The sequence below is a fragment of the Felis catus genome, chromosome E2, assembly GCF_018350175.1.
Source record: "Felis catus isolate Fca126 chromosome E2, F.catus_Fca126_mat1.0, whole genome shotgun sequence".
Classification (NCBI taxonomy): Eukaryota; Metazoa; Chordata; class Mammalia; order Carnivora; family Felidae; genus Felis; species Felis catus.
The window spans coordinates 27,400,445-27,417,436 of NC_058382.1; the positions used below are offsets into that span (position 1 = coordinate 27,400,445).

The 16,992-nt window shown below is 43.0% G+C and overlaps 2 long non-coding RNA genes across 2 annotated transcripts in view; both read right to left on the reverse strand.

Annotated features, from left to right (window-relative positions):
- Window positions 1-632: 632 nt before the first annotated feature.
- Window positions 633-16,992, reverse strand: part of LOC109494841 — a 29,222-nt gene continuing 12,862 nt past the window's right edge. The window contains exon 2 of the long non-coding RNA XR_002149934.2: window positions 633-810. This is a non-coding gene — a long non-coding RNA (uncharacterized LOC109494841). The remainder of the gene's footprint in view (window positions 811-16,992) is intronic.
- On the reverse strand, window positions 10,487-15,943 carry LOC111557982. The gene is made up of 2 exons (XR_006590317.1): window positions 11,385-15,943; window positions 10,487-10,667 (listed from the first exon to the last, which is right to left on the reverse strand). It is a non-coding gene; the product is annotated as an uncharacterized LOC111557982 (long non-coding RNA).

Consider the following 16,992-nt stretch of genomic DNA (forward strand, 5'->3'; position numbering starts at 1 on the left):
GGCTGGCCTTTCCTAATCCCACTCCTCAGTTTCTCCTAAGGGCCACCCCAAGGGAATATAAACACCCAAGCCTCCTCCCAGCTCTCAGCTCTTACAGTTAAAATGGCTCTAGGAGCACAAGAGTGGCACCTGCTGACCACTGGAGGAAAAAGTACAGTGGAGTTAGCAGAAGGGTACATAGAAGTGATAGGGTCAAAGAGGGTCTGGATGTGGGTACATGAATGAACAGGCTCTGGGTGCATCCACAATTGCCTATGCAAAGCCTATGCAGCCTTCTGGTCTGCAAATTTGTCCCCCATATCCCTCCTACAGAGGGGTCTTTTTCTGCATACACAGCATAGCCAATGGGAACCCCCAGTTCTTATTAAAATGGAAAAAAAATGCATTTCAAAATTATTGTGCTTCAATATTCATCTTGAGGTTCTTTTGCAAAACACTGATAGCTAGTCATGACTTGATGATGAAATATTGATTACACATCTATATTTGTATTCAGAGGTCTATACTGTGTAGACAGAACACCCACCCTGCAATATCTTCTATTTTAAGCCATTATGAAGACGGATGTTCCCCCCCCCCCAGGCAAGTTTTGATAAAATACTGGTGTCAATACAAGAAGATATTAATGCCAATGCAAGTCAATACCCATTTATTGGTTGGGGGTGCTTCTGCTCCACACAGCAGCTGACTCCAAGAGGGGTCTCCAAACGCCACCAGCTCCTAGCCAGTCTGCATATTTCCTCATTTATATCATGGGAGTGGGAAGTGTCCGGGGAACATGGACTGGCAGGGGGCTGCCCATGCCTGCTCCTGAATCAAGAAGGGAAAGAAAATAAAAGCAAACACAACCTGTAAATAAGTCTGGAAGAAGCTTTATTGCTGTCATTAGCAGTGCACTTGTCTTCTCTCAGTTTCAAAAAGAGTAAAATTAAAACAGCAGAAGAAGCAAGAATCATCTCCATCCTTGTTAGGTTCTCAGCATATGACAGGCACTGGGGCTCATCTTGACTGTGGGTATCTGCTGTGTTTGCCTGTTCAGCACTCATTACCGCCTGAAACTCCATATATTTAGTACTTCTTAAAAATCTCACTTACTGTCTGCCTTCCACACCAGAAAGTGAGATCCAAAGGGACAGAGGGGGTTTTTTGTTGTTGTTGTTTATTTTGCTCACTGCTATATTTCCAATGTCTGGACGTTGAATTAACTTCTGCTTCATTCATTCATTCATTCATTTATTCATTCATTCCTCATAGTTACTGAGCAACTACCATGTGACAGGAATATAGTAGGTTCCTGGGATACATTGGTGGATAAAACAGACATTCTAGTGGCCATAGGGCAATAGAGATAAGTAAGTACTATAAATAGTAAATTAGAAGGCAGTAATTGCTAAGGTGCATGAGCAAAGGAAGAAGAAATGGAATGCTGGAGAGACAGATTCTGTTTCTAAATCATGTGGTCAAGTTCAGCTTCCATGGGAAGGTAGATTCAAGCAGAGTCTTGTACTAGGTCAGCAAGTAGGGAAGTGCAACTATGCAACTATGGAAGGGAGGAGGTAGGGATTTCCAGGCACTTGGAATAGTACAAATATCCCAAGACAGGGATATGCCTGGTTTATGTAAAAAAGAAAAAACTGAGTGATTGGATGGAGTGAATAGAATGTTAGGACAATTAAAAGCATGATTCTGAGGTACCCAGCGGCCACCTTGCTCTCAATACCTGCTCCCCGGGAGAGCCCACGTGAAGCATGGCAGAAATAAATGGAGATAAACTAAGCAGAGATAAACAGAGGCCCCTGGATCCACCCATGCCTGAAGCAACTTGTAGCCCACATATTTTCAGTACTTGAGGCAATACATTCCCTTTTTAAAATCACTGGTCACTGAAAGAGTCCCTGATAAAGCCCCCTGAAACCCGAGTGCCTAGGACACTTGAGTTGCTATGCCTGCAGTGGATATCAAAGATACCAGCTGGCTGGCTCTCATGCAGTGGGAAATCTAGCCTGGGAGACCAAGGCCTGGAATCCATCTGTGCAAGGGACGCCCATACAGCTGACAAGTGAGAAGGAACCTTTCAATTTTGCAATTTTCAAGTGTCAGAAGGATATTGTGCTGCTCTTGTGACACTTGGCATCTTAGGTGGATTCTCCCCATCTTTCATCAACACGTCTGCTGTGTGAGATATGGCCTTTGCACTCACATGATCCGGAATGCACAGCTGAGAGTGAGAACTCCAGGTGTTAGCTTTTCCACCAAGTCCCATTTGAAGGACCAGACAGACCCTCTTCTTCAATTACCCATGTTGTCAACACAACACTTTCAAAGGAATCTATTCAATTCAACAGGTGATTTAAGTGGTTATTCTTCAAGATGCTGTGGAGTCAGAGAAACACACAACTTGGTCTATTCCCTTAAAAGGCAGATAATCTAGAGGGCAAGGATCCCTTTGGTTCATTTCATTCATTCACATACTCCATGCTAAAGGCAAGACACTAGGTGCTGGGGTAGAGATTACCCAAACGGGAAGGACAGACATTCACAGGTGAGTACTTGGTGTGTGACCACTCATCATTATTCATTCAACAAATGTGAAGTAAATGCTTCTTGTGGGGCCAGCACTCTTTTGGGCATTAAGGACACAGCATCCATCAAAATGGACAAGACCTCAATTCATGTGGAGCTTATGTCCTATAGTGTAGACAGAAATAAAGTGACATTTTAAAAAGATGATTTCTGGGGTGCTTGCGTGGCTCAGTCAGTTAAGCTTCCGACTTCAGCTCAGGTCATGATCTCACAGTTTGTGAGTTTGAGCCCCGTGTCAAGCTCTGTGCTGACAACTCAAAGCCTGGAATCTGTTTCAAATTCTGCATCTCTCTCTCTTTCTCGCTCTGCCCCTCCCCCTGCTCATGCTCTGTCGCTCTGTCTCAAAAATAAACATTTTAAAAAAATTAAATAAATAGGGGCGCCTGGGTGGCTCAGTCGGTTGAGCGCCGACTTCGGCTCAGGTCACGATCTCGCGGTCGGTGAGTTCGAGCCCCGCATCGGGCCCCTGTGCTGACAGCTCAGAGCCCGGAGCCTGTTTCAGATTCTGTGTTTCCCTCTCTCTGACCCTCCCCCGTTCATGCTCTGTCTCTCTCTGTCTCAAAAATAAACGTTAAAAAAATTTTTTTAATTAAATAAATAAAATAAAAAGATTATTTCTGTCAGGAAAACAAGAAAGTGAGAAAGACAAGAAAGGATCAGAGGAAATCTTCAGAAACAACCACAAAACAAGCAATAAAATGACAATAAATACATATCTATCAGTAATTATTTTGAATGTAAATGGACTGAATGCTCCAACCAAAAGACATAGGGTGAAAGAATGGATTTTTTAAAAAGACCCATATATATGCTGCATACAAGAGACTCATTTTAGACCTAAAGACACCTGCAGATTGAAAGTGAGGGGATAGAGAAACATCTATCATGCAAATGGATTTCAAAAGAAAGCCAGAGTAGTAATACTTATGTAGGACAAAATAGACTTTAAAACAAAGGTTGTAATAAGAGACAAAGAAGGATGCTATATAATCATAAAGGGAGCAATCCAACAAGAAGATGTAACAACTATAAATATTTATGCACCCAACATAGGAGCACTCAAATACATAAAACCAGTCAATAACAAACATGTAGGAACTAATCAATAATAATACGATAATAGTAGAGGACTTTAATACCCCACTTACATCAGCGGACAAATAATATAAGCAGAAAATCAACAAAGAAAAAATGGCTTTTAATGACACACTGGAACACACAGATTTAATGGATGCATTTGGAATATTCCATCCTAAAACAGCAGAATACATATTCTTTTCAAGTGTACATGGAACGTTCTCCAGAATATATGACAGATTGCCACATAAAACAAACCTCAAGAAATTCAAGAAGATTGAAATCATACAATGAGTATTTTCTGAACACAATGCTATGAAACTAGAAGTCAACCATGAGAAAAAAAATTGGAAAGACCACAAATACATCGAGGTTAAATAACATGCTGCTAAACAATGAATGAGCCAACCAGGAAATAAAAGAAAAAAATAAAAAAGTACATAGAAACAAATGAAAATGAAAACATGGCAATCCAAAACCTCTGGGTTGCATCAAAAGCAGTCCTAACAGGAAATATATAGCAGTTCAGGCCTGCTTCAAAAAGGAAGAAAAATCTCAAATAAACAACCTAACCTTACAACTAAAGGAGATAGAAAAAGAACAATAACTAAAGGAGAGAGAAAAAGTACAACAAACAAAACCTAAAACTTTCAGAAGAATGGAAATAATAAAGATTAGAGCAGAAATAAATGTTATAGAAACTAAAAAAAAAAAGGTTGATGAAATCAGGAGCTGGTTCCTTGAAAATAAATCAATAAAATTGATAAACGGAGGTTTATCAGTTTATCAGTTTAATCAGACTTATTAGGGAAAAAAAGAAAGGACTCAATAAAATCACAAATGGGAGAGGAAAAATAACAACCAACACCACAAAAATACAAATAATCATAAAAGAACCTTATGGAAAACTATATGCCAACAAATTGGGCAACCTTGAAGAAATGGATAAATTCCTAGAAACATATAACTACCAAAACTGAAACAGGAAGAAATAGGAAACTTGAACAGACCAATAACCAGCAAAGAAATTGAGTCAGTAATCCAAAAAATCCCAACAAACATAAGTCCAGGACCAGATGGCTTCACAGGTAAATCCTACCAAACATTTAAAAAAGAGTTAATGCTTATTCTTCTAAAACTACTCAAAAAAAAAAAAAAAAGGAAGGGAAACTTCCCAATTTATTCTATGAGGCCAGTATTACCCTGGTACCAAAACCAGATAAAGACATCACTAAAAAAGAGAACTACAGGCCAATATCCCTGATGAACATAGATGCAAAAATTCTCAACAAAATGCTAGCAAACAAAATTCAACAAGACTTAAAATTCAACAAGATTTAAAAAAATCATTCACCACAATCAAGTGAGATTTATTCCTGGCTTGCAAGGGTGGTTCAATACTTGCAAATCAATCAAAGTGATACATCACATCAATAAGAGAAAGGTTAAGAACCATATAATCATTTCAATAGGTGGAGGAGTAGCATTTGACAAAGCACAACATCCATTCATGATTAAAAAAAAAAAACCTCAACAAAGTAGGTTTAAAGGGTACATACCTCAACATAATAAAGGTCATATATGAAAAACCCACAGCTACCATCATCCTTTTTCCTAAGGCCAAGAAAAAGACAAGGATGTCCACTTTCACCACTTTTATTCAACACAGTACTAGAAGTCCTAGCCACAGCAATCAAACAAGGAAAAGAAATAAAAGGAATCCAAATCAGTAGGGAAGAAGTAAAACTTTTACTATTTGCATATGGCATGATACTATATATAGAAAACCCAAAAGATTCCACCAAAAAACTGCTAGAACTGATAAACACAGGAAAGTTGCAGGATACAAAACCATTGTACAGAAATCGGTACACCATACATATAAATAAGTTCAAAATGTATTAAAAACCTAAATGTGAAACCATAATAATCCTAGAAGAGAACACAGGCAGTAACTTCTTTGTCATTGACCATATCAACTTTTTTCTAGATATGTCTCCTGAGGCAAGGGAAACAACAGCAAAAATAAACTTGAGACTACCCCAAAATAAAAACCTCTGCACAGTGGAGGAAACAATCAACAAAATTAAAAGGCAACCTACAGAATGGGAGAAGATATTTGCAAATGATGTATCTGGTAAAGGTTTAATATTCAAAATATATAAAGAACATAAAACCCAACTTTCAAAAAACAAATAGTCCAGAAGACATGAACAGACATTTCTCCAAAAAAGACATACAGATGGATAACAGACATATGAAAAGATGCTCACCATCACTTGTCATCAGGTAAATACAAATTAGAACTATAAGGAGATATCACTTCACACCTGGCTAAAACCAACAACACCAGAAACAACAGGTGTTGGCAAGGTTGTGGAGAAAAAGGAACGTTCTTGCACTGCTGGTGGAAATGCAAACTGGTGCAGTTTGGAAACAGTACAGAGGTTCCTCAAAAAGTTAAAAATAGAACTACCTTGGGATCCAGTAACCACACTACTGGATATTTAGCCAAAGAATACAAGAACACTAATTCAAAAGGATACATGTTTATAGCAGCATTATTTACAATAGCCAAGATATGAAAGCAGTCCAGTGTCCATTGACTGTGTGTGTGTGTGTGTGTGTGTGCACGCGCGCGCATGTGTGTGTACACATACTGGAATACACACACACACCAGAATATTATTCAGCCATAAAAAGAATGAAATTTTGCCATTTGCAACAATATGGATGGAGCTAGAGAGTATAACAAGCAAAATAAGTCAGTCAGAGAAAGACAAATACCATATGATTTCACTCATATGTGGAATTTATGAAACAAAACAAACCAGCAAAGGGGAAAAATAAAAGAGAGAGGGAGAGAGAAGACAAGAAACAGACTCTTAACTATAGAGAACAAACTGATGGTTACCAGAGGGGAGGTAGGTGAGGGGAAGGGTTAAATAAGTAATGGGGATTAAGGAATGCACTTGTGATGCACTGTGTGCACTGTGATGAGCACAGTGTGATGTATGAAGGTGTTGAATCACTATGTTGTACACCTGAAACTAACATAAAACTGTGTGTTAACTAACTGGAATTAAAATGAAAACTTAGGGGCGCCTGGGTGGCTCAGTCGGTTGAGCGGCCGACTTCGGCTCAGGTCATGATCTCACAGTCCGTGAGTTCAAGCCCTGCATCAGGCTCTGGGCTGACAGCTCGGAGCCTAGAGCCTGTTTCGAATTCTGTGTCTCCCTCTCTCTGACCCTCCCCCATTCATGCTCTGTCTGTCTCAAAAATAAATCAACGTTAAAAAAAATTTTTTTAATGAAAACTTAAAATTAAAAAAAGTTTTAATTAAAAAAACAATGATTTCTGAAATTGATAAGTGCAATGAGGAAAATACATCAGGGAAATATATTCCAATAGAGAGGTACTGGGGAGTGTGGAACATGATGGAGAGGTCAGAGGAGGCTGAACTGAGACCCACATGATGGGAAGGAGCCAGCTGCAGAAATGCAGGGAAATGTGCTTGAGGCAGAAGGGATTGGGGTGCAAAGGCCCTAAGCAGAAGGGAGCTTGGCCCACCTGAGGACCAGAATCAAGGCTTGTGTGGCCAGAGCTTAGTAATGGAAAGAGATAGGAGGTGAGGTCAGGGCAAGCATGGCCAGATCATGAGGAGTTGGGGTTTTATTCTGAGTGCTGGCACTTTTATTTCTGGGTGATGTTGACATACTCCCACTCAGATAAATTAGCATTCTAGCCGTAGCAGATCATTTGAGTAGAAACAAGAAATGTACTCAGCAGTGCAGAAAGATGAGGAGGGTTCTATGATTTCTCAAGATTCCAAACCTGGCACCTTATTTTTCTAAAAAGAAGAAAGCCTTCAAATACACAGAGCCACAGACTGAAAGTAAGGAAAGGAACAACAGAACATACCAGGTGAAGAGCAGCACCAAGGCAAGAGCAGTTTATCCTGAGCAGAGAGGCTTGAGGGGGTGGAAGTGGGCCCACAGAGGTGTGAGAGATGTGTGTGCTGGGAGTTGACCAGGAAGACCAGGGGTAGGGAGTGGGCTGAGGGTGGAGGACGAGAGTAGGAATTAAAGTTAAATGGCTGTCATGGACCCCATGTGGCCCCATCAGCTTCTACCCTCCTAGGGAAACCTCAACCCTGGGCCCAGGGTAGGTCAGGGCTGTGACAAGCATCAGATTGCAGGAAGACCGAGTTCCCAGACTTATAGCAAACTACACATCTAGCCCTCAGCCATAACTGCTGTGTTTTTTGGCAGTGGGAAAAACATGAAAGAAGTTTATTTTTTTGTAGCAGTTACAATGATGAGCAGACAGAAGTAACTGAAAAGGTCGAACATGCCCTTCACCTACTCAGCTCATAAACCAAGGGAGAGGCTGAATGCTGAGACTTAGGGAGGAGAGTAAATCCTCCCCTGTGCTGAGGCCTGCAGAGCTGGGGTCAGGGTCAGCCTATCCTGGGGGGATGGTTGCTCCTGCCCCAGCTCCCTGGACCCTCTGGCTTAGCTTCCTGTATAGAGTGGGCTAGGAGGCACTATGCCTCTAGAGTTTACAGTCAAGGCACCTTAGAGAAGCAGTATAGGGCTGCACTGACTGCAGAGAATGGGCTCTGGACTCATAATGACACCAGTTCAAATCCAGGCTGGTTGTCATTCTAACTTAAAGTATGGCACTATTGGGGCTGAAACCAACCAATAAAATATTCCAAAAGGAGTCCATCAGCATGAGGAAGGTACTTGTTCTCCCCTGTGAGTGCTACAGGGCCACCCCAAGGTTTCCACCATACTAAAAGAACAGGCTCTCAGCTGTTACTAAACCCTGAAGCAGGTGAGAGGTGTAGAAGATTGAGTATCTCAGGTGGGCCTCTTGCTAACAGACACAAGTCAGTGGCAGAGCCCAAAGGTAAAGTGTCAGTGATTGCTTCCAGCATTATCTAGGACAGAGTGGGAGCATCATTCCTGAAAGGGCCTGAATAAAACCTCTAGGAAGTTATATCCCAACAGCAACCAGAATTTGAAGACCATGTCATTAAAACTATCCAATGAACTCCTTAACTCTAGTTTTGTGCCCACCAACCATTTGTCTGGTTTCAAATTCGTTTCCTATATCATGTGCAACAGGGAGAGAGGATGTTGACAGAAAAGAGGCCAAGTGACTATTTCCCTTGGCAGGCATGTTTTTTGTTAATAAACCAACCTTCCTTTTCTCTCTCTCTGTCTCTCTGTCTCTCTGTCTCTCTCTCTCTCACACACACACACACACACAGAGAATGAGAGAGAGAGAGAGAGAGAGAGAGAGAGAGAGAGAGAGAGAGAGATTCAGAATGCTTCTCACTGTATTCACTGTGGAGGGAGTGAAGGGGATTATTAATTGTCTTTTGGGTGTGGATTAAACCAAACACCAGGGGATGTCTCTATGATTCCAGTCCCCAAGGTAAATGTTGCTGGCCCACAACAACCTCATCTTCTTTCTCTTCTGTTCCCACTCTGCTCCACCCCTCTTGGTACATCAGAGCTCAACAGTATCAGGTGAGATCTGCAAGGATCCAAGAGTCCATTGAAAACAATGACTCCTGCTCTGATGTTCACAGAAGTAGCACTGGGTTCTGTGAATTCTTGGCAAAAATTCAGAAAACCTAAGGGAATCCACACATTAGCTGATAATGAGGCCACACAGACTAACTAAAGCATCAGCCACCTCATTAAACTGGGAAGCTTAATACTGTTTTTATTGCACAATCACTTCTAAATGTCTTTTATTAATAAAATTGGGGGAATGAATTTGTTATTCCTTAATAAGTGCAGTGTGTTTAGTTGACAAAATCATTACAAAAATAGGGATCAATGAGTGTTGAGAAGACTAAAAGTTACTCTTGTTTTACAGGGTTGGAAACAACCAGGCCACCCCCCTACCAATCATTTTACAAATGAAGAAACCAGGGGGTAAAAAAACTCATATTTTTACTCAAGCTTCAATTTGTCTTAAACTGTTAGAGTATTCTGTAACCCCATATAGCCAATAGCAGCTTTAGTAATTAGAGTTAATGTCTCTAGAATCTGTTTGCTTTATTCTTTTAATTCACTCAAACTTCGGCAAACAATTGGCCCTTGAAGTCAACTTTACAAATAAGTATAAAATTGTCATCAATTTACCTGCTACTCTTGGTAAGGAGGGAAAGGAGAAGGTTCAATATCTGTTAAAAGTGGGGAGAGGGGGTGTAAAAAAACACCTCACACTTATTACACCAATAGTTTCTCCACATTATTTAATCTCTACAACAATCTCACAAGGCAAGTATAATTTTCCCATTTTACATATAATAAAATTACTACTGGAGAGGTTAAAATACTTTCCAAGGGAACATATGTTTAGAAGTAAAATCTAGTTCTAATATTTGAGTCCACTCTGTAAACGCCACTGGATTCAGCACCACGGACAGAGGCAAAGTCCCTAGAGTCTTCACTGCGGAAGAAATAGGGGCCGCGTGGGTGGAGTATGGGTGCTGAATCCTGGGGGAGAGCTCTAACTACAGAAATGTCTGAACTAATAGGAAGGGGATCAGGGCCAAGGAAGGGCTCACCATCATAATCTCTTCACAATAATATCAAACTGCTCTTTTTAGAACGGATTTCTATCCTCCCACCAACTAGTTAAGCTAGGACAAGCATTTTCATCTGTAAAATGCCATTCCCAGACTGCCACCCAGAGTTTTTGTAAAGAAAAGATGAATGAGTAGATGGGAAAGTTATCTGTAAATTCATAAAAATTCACTGGTAAAAAAAAAAACTGTAACAAATAAACCCCAAAATTCCACTGGTTTAACACAACAGATATTTATTTCTCACTTATGTAGTACTCCCAAGCAGGGACTCCTAATTGTCATGAAGCTCATCTCCAAGAGTGATTCTGGTACCCAGAGTCCTTCCTCCTTGTGGCTCTTCCCACTTCCAACACCCAAAATGGCTTTGAAGGTCCTCATGTTTACCTGCATCAAGCTAGAAGAGTAAAAATCACGAAGAATATCTAAGAAGATTTTTTATAAGCCAAGTCTGGAAGTGGAATATATCCCTTCTGCTCACATTCTATTGGTTAGAACCCAGCTCATGGCCACACCTACCAGAAAGGGTCCAGGAAGTATAGTCTCCCTGTGGGGACAGGAAGATAAGGAAATGTTTTGATGAACACAGATCAGTCTCTTGCTCCCATGTACAAAGCTGAGAAGTCACAATTACATGATTCTTAGCCCCATTTGAGAGCTTGAGAGTGGGAATAAACTAAGGACCAACCATGTAAAATATCTTGACTACTGGGCTTTCACTGGATGAATATGTTGGTAATCTGGAATTCCCCAGCTGAGCATCTTCCATCCTTCCATGGTGCAAAATTGAGTAAGCTTATCACAAGCTAGAGCTGTTAGACCATTAGATTACCCAGAAAGATCTACCTACCTACCTACCTACCTACCTACTTACCTATCTATCACCTCCATATTCCTGGAAATTCTAATTCAGTGGACCTAGTAATGTGTTTTTAACACAGGGAAATTAAGATCCTTTCAGTTGCAAGTGACAGAAATCCAATTCACATGGTCTTAAGCACCAAAGGAAATGTACTGGTTCATGTAACTGTGCCAGGGGTAGAACTACTTTGGGGCATAGTTAGATATAGACACAAAAAGTCTCATTGGGTCACCCCCACTCTCCATCTCTCACCTGATCTCCTCAATAGAGGATCCATCTTCAGGCCATCTCCCTCATGGGTCAAGGTGGCCACCAGCAGCTCCAGGCATACTCTTTTACGAACAGCCCCATGAGAACTACTCTTTCTCTGTAAAACTCCCATAATTTGTCCATTTGGCAGTTATTGTTCTGGCTTGGTTCCTATGCCTATCCCTGAACCAATCGCTGTGACCAAAAAGATGGTACCCTCTGATTATCTATGTCTGGGTCATGAGACCATCCTGAATCTAGGGGTGAGGTCCAATCCATACCATGAATATACACCAATGTGCATTAGAGGTGACTCCTCAAGGACAACTAAGGTGCTATTCCCAGGAGAAGGGGGACAGGGAAGGGATGTTAGGCAAGTATCAACAACAGGATTCTCATATACTAGGCTATGGGAGGCTCCAAGAGAGGTAGGAGCTCTGAGCTTGAAACTCCCCACAGGACTGGGAAGGAACATTCTTTCAGACATGCAAAGGGGTGTCTGCTCACCAAGCTGCCTGATGCCTCCCACCCCATCCCAAACCCCAGTGGAGCGCCCCTTGCATTGAACACATGAAGCTGAAGTGACTCTCAGGGCTTTCTTTGTCAGCAGGCCAGGAGTCTACTTGGCCTTTTCACCCAGACCCTCTCAGTGGCTCTACCCCCAGCACGCTTGCACCCTCATCCCCAGCCAAGGCCTAGTGCTTGGCTTCCAATAACATCAAGGACTTAAGCTGATAATGACTTAAAGGTTAGTGACTTGAGGCCCATGAGCAAAAAATGACCTATGAATCCTTAAATCTGAGTTCAACATTCTGTGTGTGTACACAATACATGTGAGTGCTTCTCCTCTTCACCAAGGAAAAGAAATCCACAACTTTCATCAAATTACCTAAGGACATCTCACCTAAAAAACACTAAGAACCACAAATGTTGATTGTGGCTTCTTTCGGCACCTGTTTCAAGTATTTAGTGGTAAAATTTCATGTTCTGTAATACTCCTTCTGGAGAAGCAGGAAGCTATGTGCCAAACTGAAATGATACTCTTAGATCAGTGTTTCCTGAGATTGGCTCATTGGAAGATGAGTTGATGTGATCTCATGTCCAGTAGGAGAAACAAAAACATTTCCATGTTCATATAAGTTGGGGAAATGTTAGGTTAAACAAACTTCTTTTCTTCAGGACTTGTCATAATGTTCTTTAATATTCTAACATGTGGAGTGACTCTCCAGGAGGAGTTGTGGTAGGTAGGTGGAGTTTCCCAAAGTTATTTAACACAAGCACTGTCTTGTATGGGGGTTTGCTTTGTTTTCAGCATCCTGTTCAACATTTTCCTGAACACAGATTCTTGGGACTAGCAATTTGGGAACCCCCTTGTCCTCAAGGGATGTATGTTTGTGGTGGCAACTTTGTGTTTACAAGCATGAAAAAGCTTCAAAAGGGGCAGTATTTAAGAGAAATAATTCCCTGTTCTTTGCTTGAATTAGAACAAATGAGGTGTCTGTATGTTTGCGAGGCTCCAGGGCATCCCTGGGTGTCTGTGAGCTGTGGCATGTCAGGTAGAAAGAGCAAGGGACCGGGGTCAGCATGCCTTGGGGCAGACTCGTGGCTCTGCCACTAACTGGCTATGTAATTAAGGCATGGACTTGACCCCTTTGAGTGTCAGCCAGTTACCTGTAAAAGGGTTTGATGTGAGGATTAAATAAGATTGTGAACTAAATGCACAGTGTCTGGCACTCAGAAATGGTCCTCCATAGCAGCTGAAGCAGAAGACTGTCTTGGTTTGGGGTCTGCAGAGCTTCACCCCTTGTTCTGGAAGCCCCAGGAAACTCTCCTATTGTCCTTACCTGCCTTATCCTCTTGCCTCAACCTTCTCCCACCTGCTCTTGACAGCTCCCCATTCTCTCCTCCTCAAGCTGCTTTGCTGGTGCTCCAAACATGTCCAAACACTGCTGATCCTCTTCCCTGCCCTCTGAGCAGAGAGATGGGTGTTGGCAATAGGACCACAACCTCCGAGGCTGGCTCCCTCCCACCTGCCTCAGCAACTACCCTGGCACCACCTTGGGCCAACAAACCACATGGGAATGGATGCAAAGGCCTCACTATCTGCTGACGCTGGCAGACTGTCCTTCAGGTCACCCTGTATGGTATGTCACCAAAAGCGAACAATCTATGCTGCGTCTCTTCTATCAGAGCTTGTTTCTATCTGCATCTGTCATCGCTGATTGCATTTCAATGGGTTTAGTCTCTATTTTAAATAAAAGATTTATGCCTTAGCTGTCAGAGCCTGCTTTTATTTGAAAATTTAATCTTGTTTCTGGGAGTCTAGATTAACTTATTAGATTTAGGCGTCCCTCGTGTGTCTCTGAGAGAAAAGGAGTAGATTCTCCTCTCTCTGCATATGGCCCTGCACATACCACACAGCAGAAGCCAAGAGCTGGATGGACTTCACTGTGAGTAAACCAAGACAGGACAGAGGGACAGAAGCTACCTCTTGGACACCTTTCTTTGGTTACTACATGTCCAGGGAGTGTTTCTCCTGTCTCTGGGCCAGTTTCCAGGCCATTCCCCGGGAGGCCTGTGTTCCCTGCAAGGGCCCTCCACCAAACTTGCCCATTCTCAGGGATTTTGTGGAGGCTCCAGAAAAGGCCCCCATTTGTCAAGCTCAGCTATGCCAAGGAGTTCCCAAGTTTCCTTCATATCTGTACTGTATCTTCTACCCCTCTCAGGTCGCTCACTTGACTGATTAAACCATGGGGTCAGAAGACAGGTTTGAGTCTCAGCAATGCCCTCAGCCAAGCCACTTAACTTCCCTGACCCTTGGTCTCTTCATTTGAAAGATGAAGATAATGGTAATGCCTATCTAATAGGGTTGCTGAGTGAGGAAATGGGGAGGGGGGGGGAAACTCTTGACAGGCCCCTTTCTGTGAATTTGTTGCTGCTTCAGTGTGTATGGGGGTGTGGGGTATACCACTACCCCCCTTTGGAGGTGAAGATGTGGCAGTCCAAAGGGAAGAGTGGCTTGCTCAAGGTCCAATAAGGTAAATGGCAAATCTGGCTCAGAACCAGGAATCCCCACCCAGTGCTACAGGCTCTTCCCTTCTCCCCTCACCCCACCCCACCACTTGCCTCTCTGTCTGTCTCTCTCTTCCTCCTTCCCTCTCTCTCTCCCTTTTCTCCTCTCTCTCTCACTCTCTGCACTGGGCTGAAATGTTTCCCCCTAAAATTCGTATTTTGAAGCCCTAACTTCCAATGTAACTGCATTTGATTTCTGGAGAGAGGATCTTTAGGAAGTAAGTAAGGTTAAATAAGGTCATAAAGATGGGGCCCTAATCCAGGAGGACTGGTGGCTTTACAGGAAGATAAGATCTGTCTGTATGTCTCTCCCCTCTCCTCCTCCCCCTCACCTACATGCTCTGAGGAAAGGTCATATGAGCACATGGTGAGAAAGCAGCCACCTACAAGCCAAGAGAAGACACCCAGAATGAAGCCTACCTTGCTGGCACCTTGACCTTGGACTTCCTCCCCTCCAGAATTGTGAGAAAGAAATATGTTGTTGAAGACAGCCAGTCAATGGTATTTTGTTATAAAAGCCCAGTGCTTTTGTATCTCTGTTCCTTTCCCCCCCGCCCCCAGCGATTCTTGACTTTCCCGTAGCACGCCTGCCATCTGCTGGTCAGTCTAAGGATAGCAGGCAAGTGCTGGCCTCAGAGAGGCGCGGCCTCCTCCAGGGCACCCCCTCCCCGCCTTATCTATGCCTGCGCTCTGCGTGAGCAGCACATGTACACTCAGCAACCAAGGAGGAGAGCTGGGAGAGCTGAGATGGCTTCTCGCACCCCTTCGTTTGCCCGCTCTCCTACACAATAACTTGGTAGTCCTCAACTCTTATGAACACTTCTTTTTAGTTATAAGTTCCTTAGAGTCAGGGCCACAACTGACCCATCTCATTCCCACCTACTAACTGGCTGGCACACAGTAGGTGCTCCACTAAATGTTCCCTGAATGACTAAGGGAAGCCACTGTCATTTGGGGATTTCATTGGTTCTCATCTTTGAGGGGCTGGGTCTCAGGAACCTCTCTTGCTCCTGGTGGGGGGCCACTGCACCCAAGCTCGCATGTGCTGCACCCAAACTCAGGCTCCTACACACAGCGACAGGTGCCCACCTGGCTGGGCCAACAGGTCACAGATCAAGAGCATCATCTCCTATCTCATTAGAAAGGCTTCAAACCCAGCTCTGTGGGCCAACCCTTAGTGGGGACATGTGTCTCCTGGTTTGTCACTTGGCAAAACAACTCCAAGGGGAGGAAGACAGTGTCTTCATAAGTCAGCTACCTTGGCCTCCAAAAGAACTGTTATCTGAGGGGGCTAATTAAGATGAATCTGTCCAAGGGGAGAGGAAGCCCCAGCTCCAGCTCGAGCTTTCCAACCTAGAGGCTCCTCTATCACTCCAGTTCCTAAATCAGCCCAGGGTAACAGGGGGAGAGGAGGCTCCCCAGGGCCCAGTATGCTCAGCCAGGCCCCAGTCACCCTCATCAGGGCTAGGACTCCCCATGAGGAAGCGAGGCTCTCACCTGCAGTGCACGATTTAAAGGAGCAGCTTGTGCCAGGTAAGAAATGTACCCCCTCTCTTTGGCCTCAGAGTCTCATGTGGCTCAGCACAGTGCTGGTCCCGATCTTGTCTTTCCTTAACATTTGGAAGTTTATTCATCATGGACTTTCTTGCATGAGATTTAATTGCTATAAAATATTGCGTTAGTGAAAGTGAGGGCTTAAACAGTATCTGTACACCCATGTCCATAATAGCATTATTCACCATAGCCAAAAGGTAGAAAGCAACCACCCCACGTGTCCGTCGATGGATGAGTGGATAAGCAAAATGTGGTATCTCCACAATGGAATATGAGTCAGCCTTAAAAAGGAAGGAAATTCTGGGGCACCTGGGTGTCTCAGTCGGTTAAGCGGCCGACTTCGGCTCAGGTCATGATCTCGCGGTCCGTGAGTTCGAGCCCCGTGTCGGGCTCTGTGCTGACAGCTCAGAGCCTGGAGCCTGCTTCAGATTCTGTGTCTCCCTCTCTCTCTGCCCCTCCCCGACTCATGCTCTGTCTCTCTCTGTCTCAGAAATAAATAAACATTAAAAAAAAATTTTTTTAAAAGGAAGGAAATTGTGACACCTGCTACATATGCATGAACCTGGAGAACATCACGCTAAATGAAATAAATCAGATACAAAAAGAGAAATACTGTAAGATTCCCTTTATACAAAGTACTTAGAATAGTCAGAGTCATAGAGATAGAAAGTAGAATGGAGGTTGCCAGGGGCTGGGTGGCGGGAGCAGGGAGTATGGTGTCAATATTTAATGGGGACAGGGTTTCAGTTGGGGAAGATGAAAAAGTTCTAAAGATGGAGGGTGGGGATGGTGGCACAACAGGGCCAATGTATTTAACACAACTGAACACTTAAGAATGGTTAAAATGGTAACTTTTATGGTATGTTTCACCACAACAAAAAATCTGCATGAAAATAATATTGATATTGATCTTAATTGCTGAGTTTTTTGGTGTCCTCTGAAATTTTGTGCCTGGGTCGAGTGTGTCTTGCCTCACCCTTGCCTG